At 44.9% G+C, this 13,896-nt stretch overlaps 1 protein-coding gene across 3 annotated transcripts in view; it reads right to left on the bottom strand.

Moving 5' to 3' along the window:
• Positions 1–13,896, bottom strand: part of FCHSD2 (FCH and double SH3 domains 2) — a 330,943-nt gene that overhangs the window by 109,219 nt on the left and 207,828 nt on the right. The window lies entirely within an intron of this gene.

Below are 13,896 nucleotides of genomic sequence, written 5' to 3'. Positions count from 1 at the left end.
ACTCCTATGCATATTAACAGAAACAAGATTATTCAGGTAAGAACCTAATCTTTTATTCTGTTACATATATAAAGGAGTGTGCACATTAGGTGACGTACCGAAGCAATGGCAGACAATTAGGGTGGGACAGATGAGCCTGCCCACAAAACAGAGGACCCAAAAGTGGCATCCTCTCGAGCCGCTACATCTACTCTGTAGAACCTTGTAAAGGTACAAACAGTAGACCAAGTAGCTTCTCTACAGATCTCTCTGGGTGGAACTGCTCATGATTCTGCCCATGAAGATGCCACACTCCTGGTCAAATGAGCTTTGAGAGAAATAGGTGGCTGTTGACCACAGCCAATGTACATTAATGAAATTGTGAATCCATTTGGTAACAGAAGCCTTAGAAGCTGGTCTGCCTCATCTTGACTGACCGGTTAGAACAAAAAGATGGTTGGAAAGTTGAAAATCACTGGTCCTTTCCACAAACTGGAGTAAAACTTTCTGCACATCCAGCCTGCGCAATATCTTGTCTTGCTTAGTTGAACTTGTAGGATGAAAAGTGGACAAACGAACCTCTTGGTTGATGTGAAAGGCTGACACAACCTTCAGCATAAAGGAAGGGTCTGTGCACAGTGAAACCCCAGCCTCTGTGATCCTGAGGAACGGCTCTCTGCAGGAAAAAGCTTACAATTCCAAGATCCATCTCGCAGAGACTATTGCCATCAGGAATACTGCCTTCACTGTGAGATCCAGAAGAGACACCTCTTGGAGGGGCTCAAATGGGGGCTTAGAAAGGTGCTTCAAGACAATATTAAGATTCCAAGACAGAAAAGGCTGGCACAATGGAGGCTGCAACCTGAGCACCCCCTTCAAAAACCATGTAACATCCGTGTGAGATGCCAGCAATAGCTTTTCTCTTCAAGCTCAGAAGCACAAGAGGCCTACCACCTGGACTTTGGGAGATGCCAGCACTAGTCCTTTATCTAGTCTGGCTTGTAGAAATGCTAGGATCAAAGGAATTAGTGCCTCAAAAGGCTCTACTTGATCCTTTGTGCAACAGAGCTGGTCCTTGACTGAGAAGCCCCATATGAACCGGTAGCTTGATGCATCTGTCTCACTGGAGATGCACTAGATTTGAATACCGAGACCAGTCTGGGGCTACCAGGGTCAAAAGTCCTGGGTGAGTCACGATTCTGTGGATGACCTGACCGACCATGGGCGAAGGTGGAAACACATACACTGTAGAAGCCTTTCTTCCAGCCAGGGCTGAACCAACGTGTCCAACCCTGCACTTTCTGGTTCATCTCTTTGGCGTTCTTGGCTGAAGCCATCAAGTCCATTGCCAGCGCTATACAATGAGGTTGAATGCTCTTTGGGACAGTGACCATTCCCCCTGGGTCTGGAATCTACCAGATGAGAACGTCTGCCTGTATGTTTTGCTCTCCAACTTCATAGGCTGTGGAAAGCACCTGAAGATGATCTTCTGCCCACCTGAACAACATCTGGGCCTCTAGATGTAATGGGGCACTTCTGGTACCTCCCTGTCTGTTCACATAAGCTATGACATTGCTGGAGAACACTGACTACTTTTTCTTCCAGGTATTTCTCTATCACCCTCATCGCTAGACAAATGGCTCATCGTTCCAGACAATTTATGAACCATTTTCACTGCAGGATGGTTAGCCCTGTATTGAATGATCGCTGCAATTGGCCCCCCCCAGTCGAACAGACTAATGGCGGCCATTAGGGTCACCAATGAGATTTGGAGACACATGCCCTTTGATAAGGAATCACCTTGGAGCCACCAGTGCAAGCTGACCCTCACTTCCCTTGGAGAGAATGTAGCTGTGGAGAGCAGGGAATCCTGGAGGGGACACATATGCGCTCTCGCCCAGGAAACTACTTTCAGGGTGGCTGCCATCAAGCTGCTGGAGGTAATGCCAGCAGGACATAGATTTCAGTATTGCTAAGAGCTTCAAAATTTGCTTACCAAGTATCTGTTTGCATGGCTCGGGAAGAAAGAAACAACCTTTTGTTGTGTTAAAGCAAAATACTCAAGCACTGGACGGCTCTAAATGACCCTTCTTAAAGTTGACTATCCAGCCCAGATCCTGTAGACAGCCACAACTTGTCACACTGCCTGCTTGCCTTCTGGCCTTGATGGTGCTCTGATCAATCAATCATCCAGGTGTGAGTGTATGTGTATCCCCATCCTGTGGGGGTGAGCTGCAATCACCACCATCACCTTGGTGAAGGTGTGTGAGGTAGCTGCCAACCCAAAAGGTAGAGCCAGAAACTGGAAAGACCTTTGAAGGACATGGAATCTCAAATATTTCCTGTAGTCTGGAAAAATGGGAATATGAAGGTTTGCCTCCATCAGATCTAGGGAAGCTAGGAATTCCCCCAGGAGCCACCGCTGCAATGATTAAACAAACCATCTCCATGTGGAAGTGTGATATTCCCAGTGATGCATTTATGAACTTTAGGTCCAGGATCAGTCTCCAGTCTTCTGTGCCTTTCTATGGCACTATGAAGTATATGGAGCATCTGACAACGTGAGATTCTTCTTTGGGAACTGGCTCTATAGCTTGAATGCCCAATGCCCTTTGCGAGGTCCCTCGGACCCTGGCTGCTTCTTCCCGCTATCTGGCTGGAGAGTCAATGAACAGATCTAAAGGAGGGCAATAGAACTCGATCTTGTGATCCTCTCGAATAAGATCTAGGACCCAGTGGTCTGAGGAAATCTGCTCCCACTCCCTCCAGAATGCAAACAGCCTCCCACCAATGTGCAGGAGCATGGCTGCTACTCTGGCGTCATTGGGATTTTCTTCACCTTGTGCTGACGTCTGGGATTGCTAAATCTCTGTCTAGATCCCTGATAAGATCTCTGAGTGGAGGAACCTGCATAGTACTGGCGGGAACATCGTGAGGAATGAAAATTGCCTTTGATTCACAACTTATCAGTGAGATCTGCTATCTGGCAGAGATTTAGGGTGGCAATCTGCCATGAGGACATCTAAGCCCTTACCAAAGAACATCTGCCCTTTGAAGGGCAGTTTGCTTAAAGTGGCCTTGGAGGTTGAATCGCCTGCCCATTGCCTGATCCAGAGCATCCTGAGGGCAGAAACAGCATACGCCAACACCTTGCTCATGACTCTGATGATGTCATATAGAGCATCTGTCATATAATCAACCCTCTCTAGTGCCAGTTGGGATCAGACATCTTCCTTGCCAGCAGGACTCTACCTTAACCTGGTGTGGCAGGCACGTACCACAAACGAGGCTGCCACTGCAGCTTTCATCCCCAAAGCTAGAGGTTCAAGTTGCCTCTTAAGAACCTTGCGATCTTGTGCATCCTTTAACTTCACTCCTCCCTCACTAGGGAGAGTGGTACATTTAGTTACTTGAGCCCCTGTGGAATTCACCTTCGGCTGACTAAACAGTTGCTGAAGTTCCAGAGTCAAAGGGTAACATTTGGACATAGTCTTTGCCACCTTTAGAGAGCTTTCTGGAGTCTCCCATTGCTCAGTGACCAGCATTATGATGTCCAGATGTGTGGGGAAAAAGGTGGTCTGAGCATTTGTGCCGCTCATGACCATGCACTGTGAGATGGATGGCTGCTGGGGCTCCAACTCCCTGAGCGCATCCATAATAACATGTGGGACAGTAGCAGATTTAAAAAGCTACCACATCGATGGATCTTCCTCCTGGTTGAGTGCAACTATCGCCTCTTGACTTCCGGTCCCTGACAGGGAATTGGAATCCTCTAGGAAAGCAGCTGAGCCCTGGGACAATAAAGGTATGAACTCCAATCCTTCCAGTCCTGTTCCACTTAGGCTAGGAGCTGGCTTTCTCTATTGAACTTGATACAGATTGTAACCTTTAAAGAATTTTCCTATTGTTTCTATATTGTTTTTTTTTGGGTTTTTTTTGGTTGTTGTTCGTTTTTGAAATATTGTTTGTCTATGTAATAATTTACCTGTTTTTAAATATTCGTACTATTTTGTATATCGCCTAGAATGTAGATTAAGCGATTAATCAAACTATATAATAAACTTGGAAACTTGGTGGGGAGATCTCTGGAAAAGGGATCTCGTAAGAAAAGCCTTACTGGGTCAGACCAATGGTCCATCAAGCCCAGTAGCCTGTCTTCACGGTGGCCAATCCAGGTCACTAGTACCTGGCCAAAACCCAAGGAGCAGCAATACTCTATGCTACTGATCCAGTTCAAGCAGTGGCTTCCCCCATGTCTGTCTCATTAACAGACTATGGACTTTTCCTCCAGGATATTGTCCAAACCTTTCTTAAAACCAGCTACACTATCCACTCTTACCACAACTTCTGGCAGTGCGTTCCAGAGCTTAAATATTCTTTGAGTGAAAAAATATTTCCTCCTATTGGTTTTAAAAGTATTTCCCTGTAACTTCATTGAGTGCCCCCTAGTCTTTCTAATTTTTGACAGAGTAAAAAATCGATCCACTTGTACCCAATTCTACTCCATTCAGGATTCTGTAGACTTCAATCATATCACCCCTCAGCCAGTATCTTTTCCAAGCTGAAGAGCCCTAACCTTTTTAGTCTTTCCTCATACGAGAGGAGTTCCATCCCCTTTACCATCTTGGTCGCTCCTCTTTGAACCTTTTCTAGCACCATTATATCTTTCTTGAGATAAGGAGACCAGAATTGAACGCAATACTCCAGATGAGGTCACACCATGGAGCGATACAGGGGCATTATAACATTATTAGTCTTGTTAATCATCCCTTTTTTAATAATTCCTAGCATCCTGCTTTTTTCCTAGCGTTGCTTTTTTGGCCACCTCTGAATGACTCCATCTCTTCCCCCAAATCCTCACGGCATGATGGGGTGAGATTTATTTATTTATTTAGTCATTTATTTAGCCTGTCCTCCCAAAAGGAGCCCAGAATGGGTTACAAGCCGCTGGTTCCCTGAAATCTCATGGGATTCACACAAGGGACCCATAGCCTGATCTCAAACATCTAATAAATCAGAAGGCAAGCTGGCTTTCAGGGGAATGGACTCTGAGCGAGGACGCACAAAGCAAATTGGCTCATCAAGTACACCTGGGGGTTGCCCTGCGAGCTGCAGCCAACCCTTGCAGTCTGCATCTTCTCCCAGACAGAGCAGCCACAAATATAGGGTCCTCTTGGCACAAAGCCTCACAAAATGGGAGAAAAATACCTGAAAATAATAAAAACTGAACAGAGCAGAACAAACACACCTTCACAGTTCACTTGCATAAGAAAAAACTGAAGAGGGAACTATATTCCACTGGTAAAGGAGGAATTAAAAGATGTGAATGACATTCTTCTGCAACAGTTGGTGAGCAGATTGTTTACCTAACGTACAGACCCCCTGTGTTTATGTAACAGAAGATAAGTGTTGCAAACTTCCATAACATAAAACTCAGGGGAATTCATTAAGGGGAATCAACTGTTAGTGCATGCTAAATGCTGAGATGCCCATTATATTACTATGGGGGTTTTAGCGTTTAGCATGTGCTAATTGTAAGTGTACTAAACAAATTAGCACCTTTTGATGAATTCCTCCCTAAATCTAAAAAAAAAACTTTCCAAGAGTATCCAATCTCTAGGGGCTAGATTCACAAACTTGCCTCTCCGTGCCCGATCCATGGCTGATCTGCGGCAGGCCAAGCAATTCACAAAGGGAGAATATTCAAATGGGGGGCAATTGGAGGCACGCCCCCCCCCATCCGACTACATGGATTGCTGTGTAGCGATCCAGACGCATGTGCAGACCATCTACTTTGCCTGTAGATGGTTTGTGCATGCGTTTGCTGTCCGTTTTTGCTGGGGGTTTTGTGGTTTTTTTTTACTGGCCCCGACTCTCCTGCTCTCCAAGGGAAGGGCGCTCTCCAGCAGCAGCAGCCTCTTCCCTTTGCAGACTGTAGTGGCACTCAAGTTCACTGCCCCGGTAAGTCCCTGCCATGAAGAGCCACAGCTAACTTTTTTAAAAGCAGGCATAATTTATTGACTCTTCTCTTTCTGCTGCCCTTCCCCGCAGTGCAGCCCCGCTTTAAACCCGCGGGTTAAAACCACGGGCTCGCACTGCGGGGAAGGGCTGCAAAGAGCAGGAGAGTCGAGGCAGCAATAGCAAGGTAAGAACTATCCTCTATTGCTGTTCTGTGAAGGAGAGGCAGCAGAGGGCAGAGAGCAAGGCAGAGAGCAGCTTTTTACACAAGCAACTGGTCCTCACCAGTCGCTTGTTTTTTGATCGGCCAGCCAGTCGGTGTGTCAGGAAAAAAATTAGTGAATTGCATTCTTCCTGCTTTGCATGCTGTTTCCCCTCATTTGCATGCACGGTTCGGAATCAGATCGGAGGAGAGGTTAGTGAATCAGGTCGGAGGGAAATCGCAAAGGGTTCACAAATCGATCGGTACACAATCGGTTTGCTTAGTGAATCTAGCCCTAGGACTGGTACCAAGCTTACACCATAATGTGCTCTGTGCCTATTGTATATATTCCACAGAAAATCAGCGATTATGGAGTGCAAACTTTGTAATGTAATAATCTAATGCCATTGTATTTAAGATGGATGTCTAAAATACAAAACCTAATGCTGACACTTCCTGCAGACCCCTACAATACAAGCTCAAGACACTTATATTGTTCCCTGCAACTGCTCACTAATCCATACTGTCTTGTAATTTTAGGTGTTAATGGTTCAATGTCTTCACACGAGCCTCTAAAAGTTTAAAAACCAGATTGTTCATTTTAGCAGTCTATTTATTTACTTAATTCATTTTCTATACCGTTGTCTTCAAAGAGTTCAGAACAGGTTACGGGTTAAACATTATGGAAATGGGTTTCAAGCTGCACCATTACAAACCATTTGATGGCACTACAGAGATTGCATAGCAAAGCAGTATTTTCTTTTCATAGTTTTGTAAATCTATCCACTGAGTGCTGAAGTCAGATTAAGAAACGTTTTCCAACAAGCAACATTATTATTGCAGGTAAAAAGCAAACTTCTAAAGTTATTGCCTGTCTACCATTCACTGTGTGTAGCTTCAGAAAGTTACTTAACTCCCAAGATAAGCACTTGTGAACAGTAACCATTTAAATTATGTTTTAATTTGTATATTATATTTACACTGCTATGTGCAGTCCCCTTTTGGGACTAGGAATGTGGTTTATAACTCAAATCTTGTACAATCCTGTGTACAGATAATGTCAGTGCATTTTTTTCTAGCAAAAAAGGTGCTGTTATTCAAGTAGAAAGCCATTCTTCAGGAGTGGAAGGATCACCCCACTGCAGCCAGGGCCTCCTGCAACCAGTCACAGAATTCAAAAAAAGGCAGAACCTGAGCTCTTTTATTAATACTTGGGGACCATGGATCATTTTTATCAAACAATGGGAAAGATGCTGGTACTCAAGTACCCATTTCTGTGACTAGAACAGGATTCCAGTACTCTGCCCCCTTAGCTTGGCTTGATCCTAACCACAGTCTCTGTTACTAGAGATTTGCATGGGAATGGGGGTGGTGGGAGTTCTGCGGAGATGGAGATGGGATACTGATCAGCTAGAGTATTTTATTTTATATTTACATTAGAGGCTCTGTCAGATACCATCTACAAAGTAAACATTCTTCCCAATTAATAAAGTATCTTTGCTTATTTGGAAAAGTTAATTAGGAAGAATGTTTACTTTATAAATGGGTCTCTGCCAGAAATTCTAATGTACCTCAGTAGCATAATTAACTACTTCTGAAACATGGGTATGGGCAGGGGTGGAAGAGATTACTTGAAGGGATGAGCGGGGATGGGCTCCCTCCCCCCCTCCAGTCTATGCTGCTAGCTATCCTGGAAACAGCAGGAAGGGCAGGGCAGTTTCATGAATGTAGAATCCTGAAACAAAGGACAGACATTTGCCAATCCTAATTTCTCATCACATGGGATAGGGCTCCCTTAATCTTTGGACCCTAGGTATGTTCTTAGTTTACCAATGAATTCATCCTTCTCTGCTCAGATATTAGTTAGCATTATACATATGGGAAGTGGGGAAGTTTGCAAAGTGGCGAGCAATAATTTTTGAATTGTGGGGGTACAGCAGTTTGCATGGTAGCTGCAGGAGGTTTGATTTTGTGGGATGAACATAAGAATAGCCTTACTGGGTCAAACCAATGGTCTATCTAGCCCAGTAACCCGTCCTCATGGTGGCCAATCCAGGTCACTAGTACCTGGCAAAACCCCCAAAAGTAGCAACATTCCATCCCAATCTGTACAGGCTGAATCAGTTTGCAAGGGGTACTTTTAAGGGGGGGGGGGGAGCAATTTTCAAGGTAGCAGACCACTTACAAAGGTAGTTTTTCTGGGTGACAGTGTTCTGGGGATAGTTTGTGATGTAGTAGAAGCAGCCAAGGGAAACCAGACTCACTAGGCACCCAGGAGAGGAATACCCAGGAGGGTATGAAGCTGGAGAGAGCCAGACTCTCTCAGACTGGCCCATGCTAGAAGCAGATGATGCAGCTCATATCAGGGAGCCTTGGGAGCAGCCAGAGGAGGAAACAATGGACACCCAGGCAAGCCAGAGAAGGCGCTGCAGCCGCTAGCTTCGGCCATGATGAGGAGCGACCCCCACGACCACCACCACGAGGGGGAGGCCATGGTTGGCGCCGCAAACGGTCAGAGAGACGCGAGCGGTGCCTGTCCTGAAAGGAGACAGATTCAGCGAATTTGACATGCAGGCGCAGAGAGTGAATATCTTAGACGAGTTGATGACCGGAGACACTGGATTTGGGGCTTCCGGTTTGCTGACAAGGATCGGATGACATCTGGAGAAGTTTCGCAGCCAAAGCAGTGAAGTCATTTCAAGCTGGACTTCAGTCTTGACTGTTTGTTTTTATTTTTTCACTTTCTTTTTTAGTTTATGATATTTTATTTTTAAATCTCATTCATTGTTTTGCCACTTGGTTTTTGTTTCCTACTTTAATATTTAAATTTCATTTAAATTTCCCAAGAATTCTATAGTTTCAACGGTTCTCCCTTCTGCTTCTATTTCCTATCTCCCCTCTTTTTCAACCTTTCAAAGTCCTTTAGACCATTGTAGTCTTATTAGAATGTTTATTTTCTTATTTTTTTCTCATCTATCTCTATTTTATTTTTTCATTACTCTACTAATTGTCATTTTTCTAGGTACTTTAGTTAGATTGTGAGCCTTCGGGACAGTAAGGGAATATCTAAGTACCTATTTTACTTATAATTTTAATGCACCCTATTGTCTATTTTTTCTGTAAACCGCTTAGAATCCTAACGGAGTTTAGCGGTATATAAGAAATAAATTACATTACATTACATTTTTGGGAATAAGGTAGTTGTAGGAGTAATTAGAAAGCAGAGAAAGGCTATAAATGAGGCAATTCCATTAACTGCTATGTTTCATTGTACATAAGATTCTATGCTACAGAAGTACATTTTATTATTATGTAAGCTTTGATGTGACCCGCACAGAATGCAGCAGGCTATAACTTTTTATATAAATAAATTCCTCCTATAGAAATGTGCTGGGCTTTATTTTTCTGGTACCTCCAGTCGATTTGGCGAAGTGTCTTTTTACTGGTATTTTCTGTATGTAGAATTTCATCCCATTGTATTAAATTTTCAGATTTATTTTTCTCTCGCACATTCTCAACCACTGGTGTGGAGCCTGTTGGCACTCTTGTAAACCCACCAGTCTACCCATACACATGCCTTTGAAATGGCAGCCACTAGGTTATAAGCTCCTGTGGGCTCTCTCTCTTGGATGAGGACAGTGTACATCCAAGTCAAGTCAGCTTTGAGAGCATGTTGACTCCAGAATTGAGAATCACATGCCACAGATCTGAGCTACAGGCTAATGTGTACAGGTCACAAATGGAAAATATTTCATCTTATTTGCATCCCATGACCACTGTTAAGTTGCTCCCTAGGCAGTTAGCCGTAGTCCCACAAAGATGTTGTACCCTGCTAGTGCTTGCTCAATTCAAACTTTTATGTTGGGTCTGTCTCTCCATTTTAAGAGTGCACCAGATCTCCTTGAGTACCTTACAAGTCACTCTCGGGGGTCTTTGCCTCCAGATGTAGCAGCATTGTTTCCTTTGAAACCATTTCAAGACTCCCTCTAGAACCCTAACAGAAAAGGCTGAGAACAGATACAGCAAGCAAGGTACCATATTAATCTTCACACTAGCTATTTTACCGAGCCAAGATAAATTGAAATTCTCCTAGTACTCTAAATCGGTGTTTCTCAGCCCAGTCCTCAGGGCACGAGAGGTTGATTGCGTTTTCGGGATGTCTACAGTAAATATGTAAGAGAGAGATAAGAACATAAGAAGTTGCCTCCGCTGGGTCAGACACGAGGTCCATCGTGCCCAGCAGTCTGCACCCGCGGCGGCCCATCAGGCCCATGACCTGTAATGTGATTCTTCTCTAATCCCTTTTATCCTTCTATCTATACTCTGTCTAAAACCTATCTTTACCCCTATTTGTATCCTTCAATCCCCCTATCGTTCAGGAATTTATCCAAACCTTCCTTGAACCCCCGTAGTGTACTCTGTCCTATCACAACCTCCGGAAGCGCATTCCAGGTGTCCACCACCCTCTGTGTAAAGAAGAACTTCCTAGCATTGGTTCTAAAATTGTCCCCTTTCAGCTTCTCTGAGTGCCCCCTGGTGCTTGTGGTTCCCAATAATCTGAAGAATCTGTCCCTTTCCACCCTCTCTATGCCCTTCATGATCTTGAAAGTCTCTATCATGTCTCCTCTGAGTCTCCTCTTTTCAAGGGAGAAGAGCCCCAGCCTTCCCAACCTGTCTGTGTATGAAAGGTTTTCCATACCTGTTATCATTTTCGTCGCTCTTCTCTGGACCCTTTCAAGTATCGCCATGTCCTTCTTGAGGTACGGTGACCAATACTGGACACAGTACTCCAGATGCGGACGAACCATCGCACGATACAGCGGCATGATGACTTCCTTCTTCCTGGTCGTAATGCCCTTCTTAATAATACCCAACACTCTGTTTGCTTTCTTGGAGGCCGCTGCACATTGTGCCATTGGTTTCATTGTAGTATCTACCAGTACACCCAAGTCTTTTTCAAGATTACTATCACCTAGCACTGACCCCATTTTGTAGCTGAACATCGGGGTTTTTTTTCCTAAATGCATGACCTTGCATTTCTCTATATTAAAGCACATTTGCCATTTGCTTGCCCACTCCTCCAGTTTGTTTAGGCCCCTTTGTAGGTCTTCACATTCTTCCGTGGTTCTAACCCTGCTGCAGAGTTTGGTGTCATCCGCAAATTTTATAACTTCACACTTTGTCCCTGCTTCTAGGTCATTTATGAATACATTGAACAACAGCGGTCCGAGCACCGACCCCTGGGGAACACCGCTTGTGACCTTCCGCCAGTCCGAGTAGTGTCCCTTCACTCCGACCCGTTGCTTTCTGTCTGCCAACCAGTGTTTAATCCATCTGTGTACGTCCCCTTCCACCCCGTGGCTCCACAGCTTCCTAAGAAGCCGCTCATGGGGCACCGTGTCAAAGGCCTTTTGGAAGTCGAGATAGATGATGTCTATGGGTTCTCCTTTGTCCATCTGGCTGTTTATCCCTTCAAAAAAGTGCAGTAGGTTCGTTTGGCACGATCTTCCCTTGCAGAAGCCATGCTGGCTCACTTTTAGTTGTCCATTTTTTTCTATGTGTTCGCAGATGGTGTCCTTTATTAGTGCCTCCATCATCTTGCCTGGGACTGAAGTCAGGCTTACTGGCCTGTAGTTCCCCGGGTCACCCCTCAATCCCTTTTTAAAGATAGGTGTGATATTTGCTATTTTCCAGTCCTCCGGGATCTCCCCAGTTTTCAAGGACAAGTTGCAAATTTGTCGGAGAGTTTCCGCTATTTCGTTCCTTAGCTCTTTTAGAACCCTTGGGTGGATTCCGTCCGGGCCCGGTGATTTGTCGCTTTTTAGTCTGTCTATCTGTTTGAGGACCTCCTCATGGCTTATCTCTATATGCACCAGTTTTTCCTCTTGATCTCCACTTATGATCTCTTCTGGTTCTGGTACATTCGATGTGTCCTCGCTCGTGAAGACCGACGAGAAGAACTTGTTTAACCTGTCAGCTACCTCTTTTTCCTCTTTTACCACCCCCTTTCTGTCTCCATCATCCAACGGTCCAACTTCCTCCCTCGCCGGTTGTTTCCCCTTGACGTATCTGAAGAACGATTTGAAGTCTCTGGATTTCTCAGCCAGCTTCTCCTCGTATTCTCTCTTTGCTTTCCTAACCACTCGGTGACATTCTTTCTGGTAATTTTTGTGTTCTTTCCGGTTTTCCTCGGTTTGGTCCTTTTTCAATTTTCGGAACGATTTTCTTTTATCTCCTATCGCCCTCTTTACTTCTGTCGTTATCCATACCGGGTCTTTTGTTCGATTTTTTTTGCACCCTTTCCTAAACCTGGGAATGTACAGGTTTTGTGCTTCCAGCACCGTGTCCTTGAATATGGACCATGCTTTCTTTACGGTTTCCATCCATTTTGAGCGATTTTTGAGTTTCTTTTTCACCACTGCTCTCATAGCTTCATAGTCCCCTTTCCTGAAGTTGAGCATCGTCGCTGCAGTTCTTTTCACTTTGGATGCTCCTACCTCTAGTTTGTACCGGATCATGTTGTGATCACTATTTCCTAGTGGTCCTACAACTGCCACTTCCTTTGCAGGTCCCCCTAGTCCATTTAGGATTAGGTCGAGAGTGGCATTTCCTCACGTTGATTCTTTAACAAGCTGTTCCATGAAGCAGTCTCCCACAGCCTCCAGGAATTCTGTTTCCCTCGCACAGCTTGAGTTCCCAATGCTCCAGTCTATCCCGGGGTAGTTGAAATCCCCCATCACCAGTACACTTCCGCTTTTGCATTCTCTCCTCAATTCTGCTTCCAGTTCTTTGTCGTTTGCTTCCGTTTGCCCAGGCGGGCGATAGTACAGTCCCAATTTTATGTCAGCTCCATTTCTTCCTGGTAATTTAACCCATGATTCCAGTTCTTCCACCCTTGCTGCCGTATCCAATCTGGTCGAGTGAATGGTGTCCTTTATATATAGTGCTATTCCTCCGCCCTTCTTGTGGGTCCTGTCTCTCCTATAGAGATTGTACCCGGGCAATACTACGTCCCATTTGTTGTCCTCAGTCTACCATGTTTCTGTAATTCCTATAATGTCCAGGTCCTCATTTTTAGCTGTGACTTCCAGTTCTCCCATTTTGGCCCTTAGACTCCTTGCATTAGCATATAAACAGTTTAAGTCCTGTTTTTTTCCCTTTCTCGTTCTGCCTTGTGAATTTTTCCTCTTGCCGTCCACCTTGCGGGCTTCCAGCCCCTGAATTCCATTTTGTTCTTTTTCTCTCAATGTCTTGTCTTTCCCGTCCTCAGCCTGTTTCCTCAAATTCACCTGTTCCCCTAACTCCTGCTGTATGCTCTTCGTTTTGTTCTCTGGTTCCGCTTGACCTTTGGACCCCTGTAGTGTGCCATTTGTTTCTTCCCAGCATTGTTCCCACTCAGCATCTTCATTTGATACTGTTTTCCGAAATGATGACGTCTGGTCGATGTTCGGCTTTCCCCTTTTTCTCAGTTTAAAGCCATCTCTATTTCTTTCTTGATGTTGTTTGCCAGCAGTCTTGTTCCCGCCATGCTCAGGTGTAGTCTGTCCCTCCTGTAGAGCTTGTTCTTCCCCCAAAAAGTCATCCAGTTCTTCACAAAGTGGAAGCCTTCCTCTTCACACCATCTCCTCAGCCATGCGTTCATTGCTTGTAGCTCAGTCTGCCTCTTCACATCTGCCCTCGGTACTGGCAGGATCTCTGAGAATGCTATCCTGTTCGTCCTCAGCTTCAGTTTCTTCCCCAGGATCTTGAAATGTTCA

The sequence above is a fragment of the Geotrypetes seraphini genome, chromosome 6, assembly GCF_902459505.1.
Source record: "Geotrypetes seraphini chromosome 6, aGeoSer1.1, whole genome shotgun sequence".
NCBI lineage: Eukaryota > Metazoa > Chordata > Amphibia > Gymnophiona > Dermophiidae > Geotrypetes > Geotrypetes seraphini.
The sequence above is the reverse complement of the archived record's forward strand: the minus strand, read 5'-3'. Positions and strand labels throughout refer to the sequence as shown.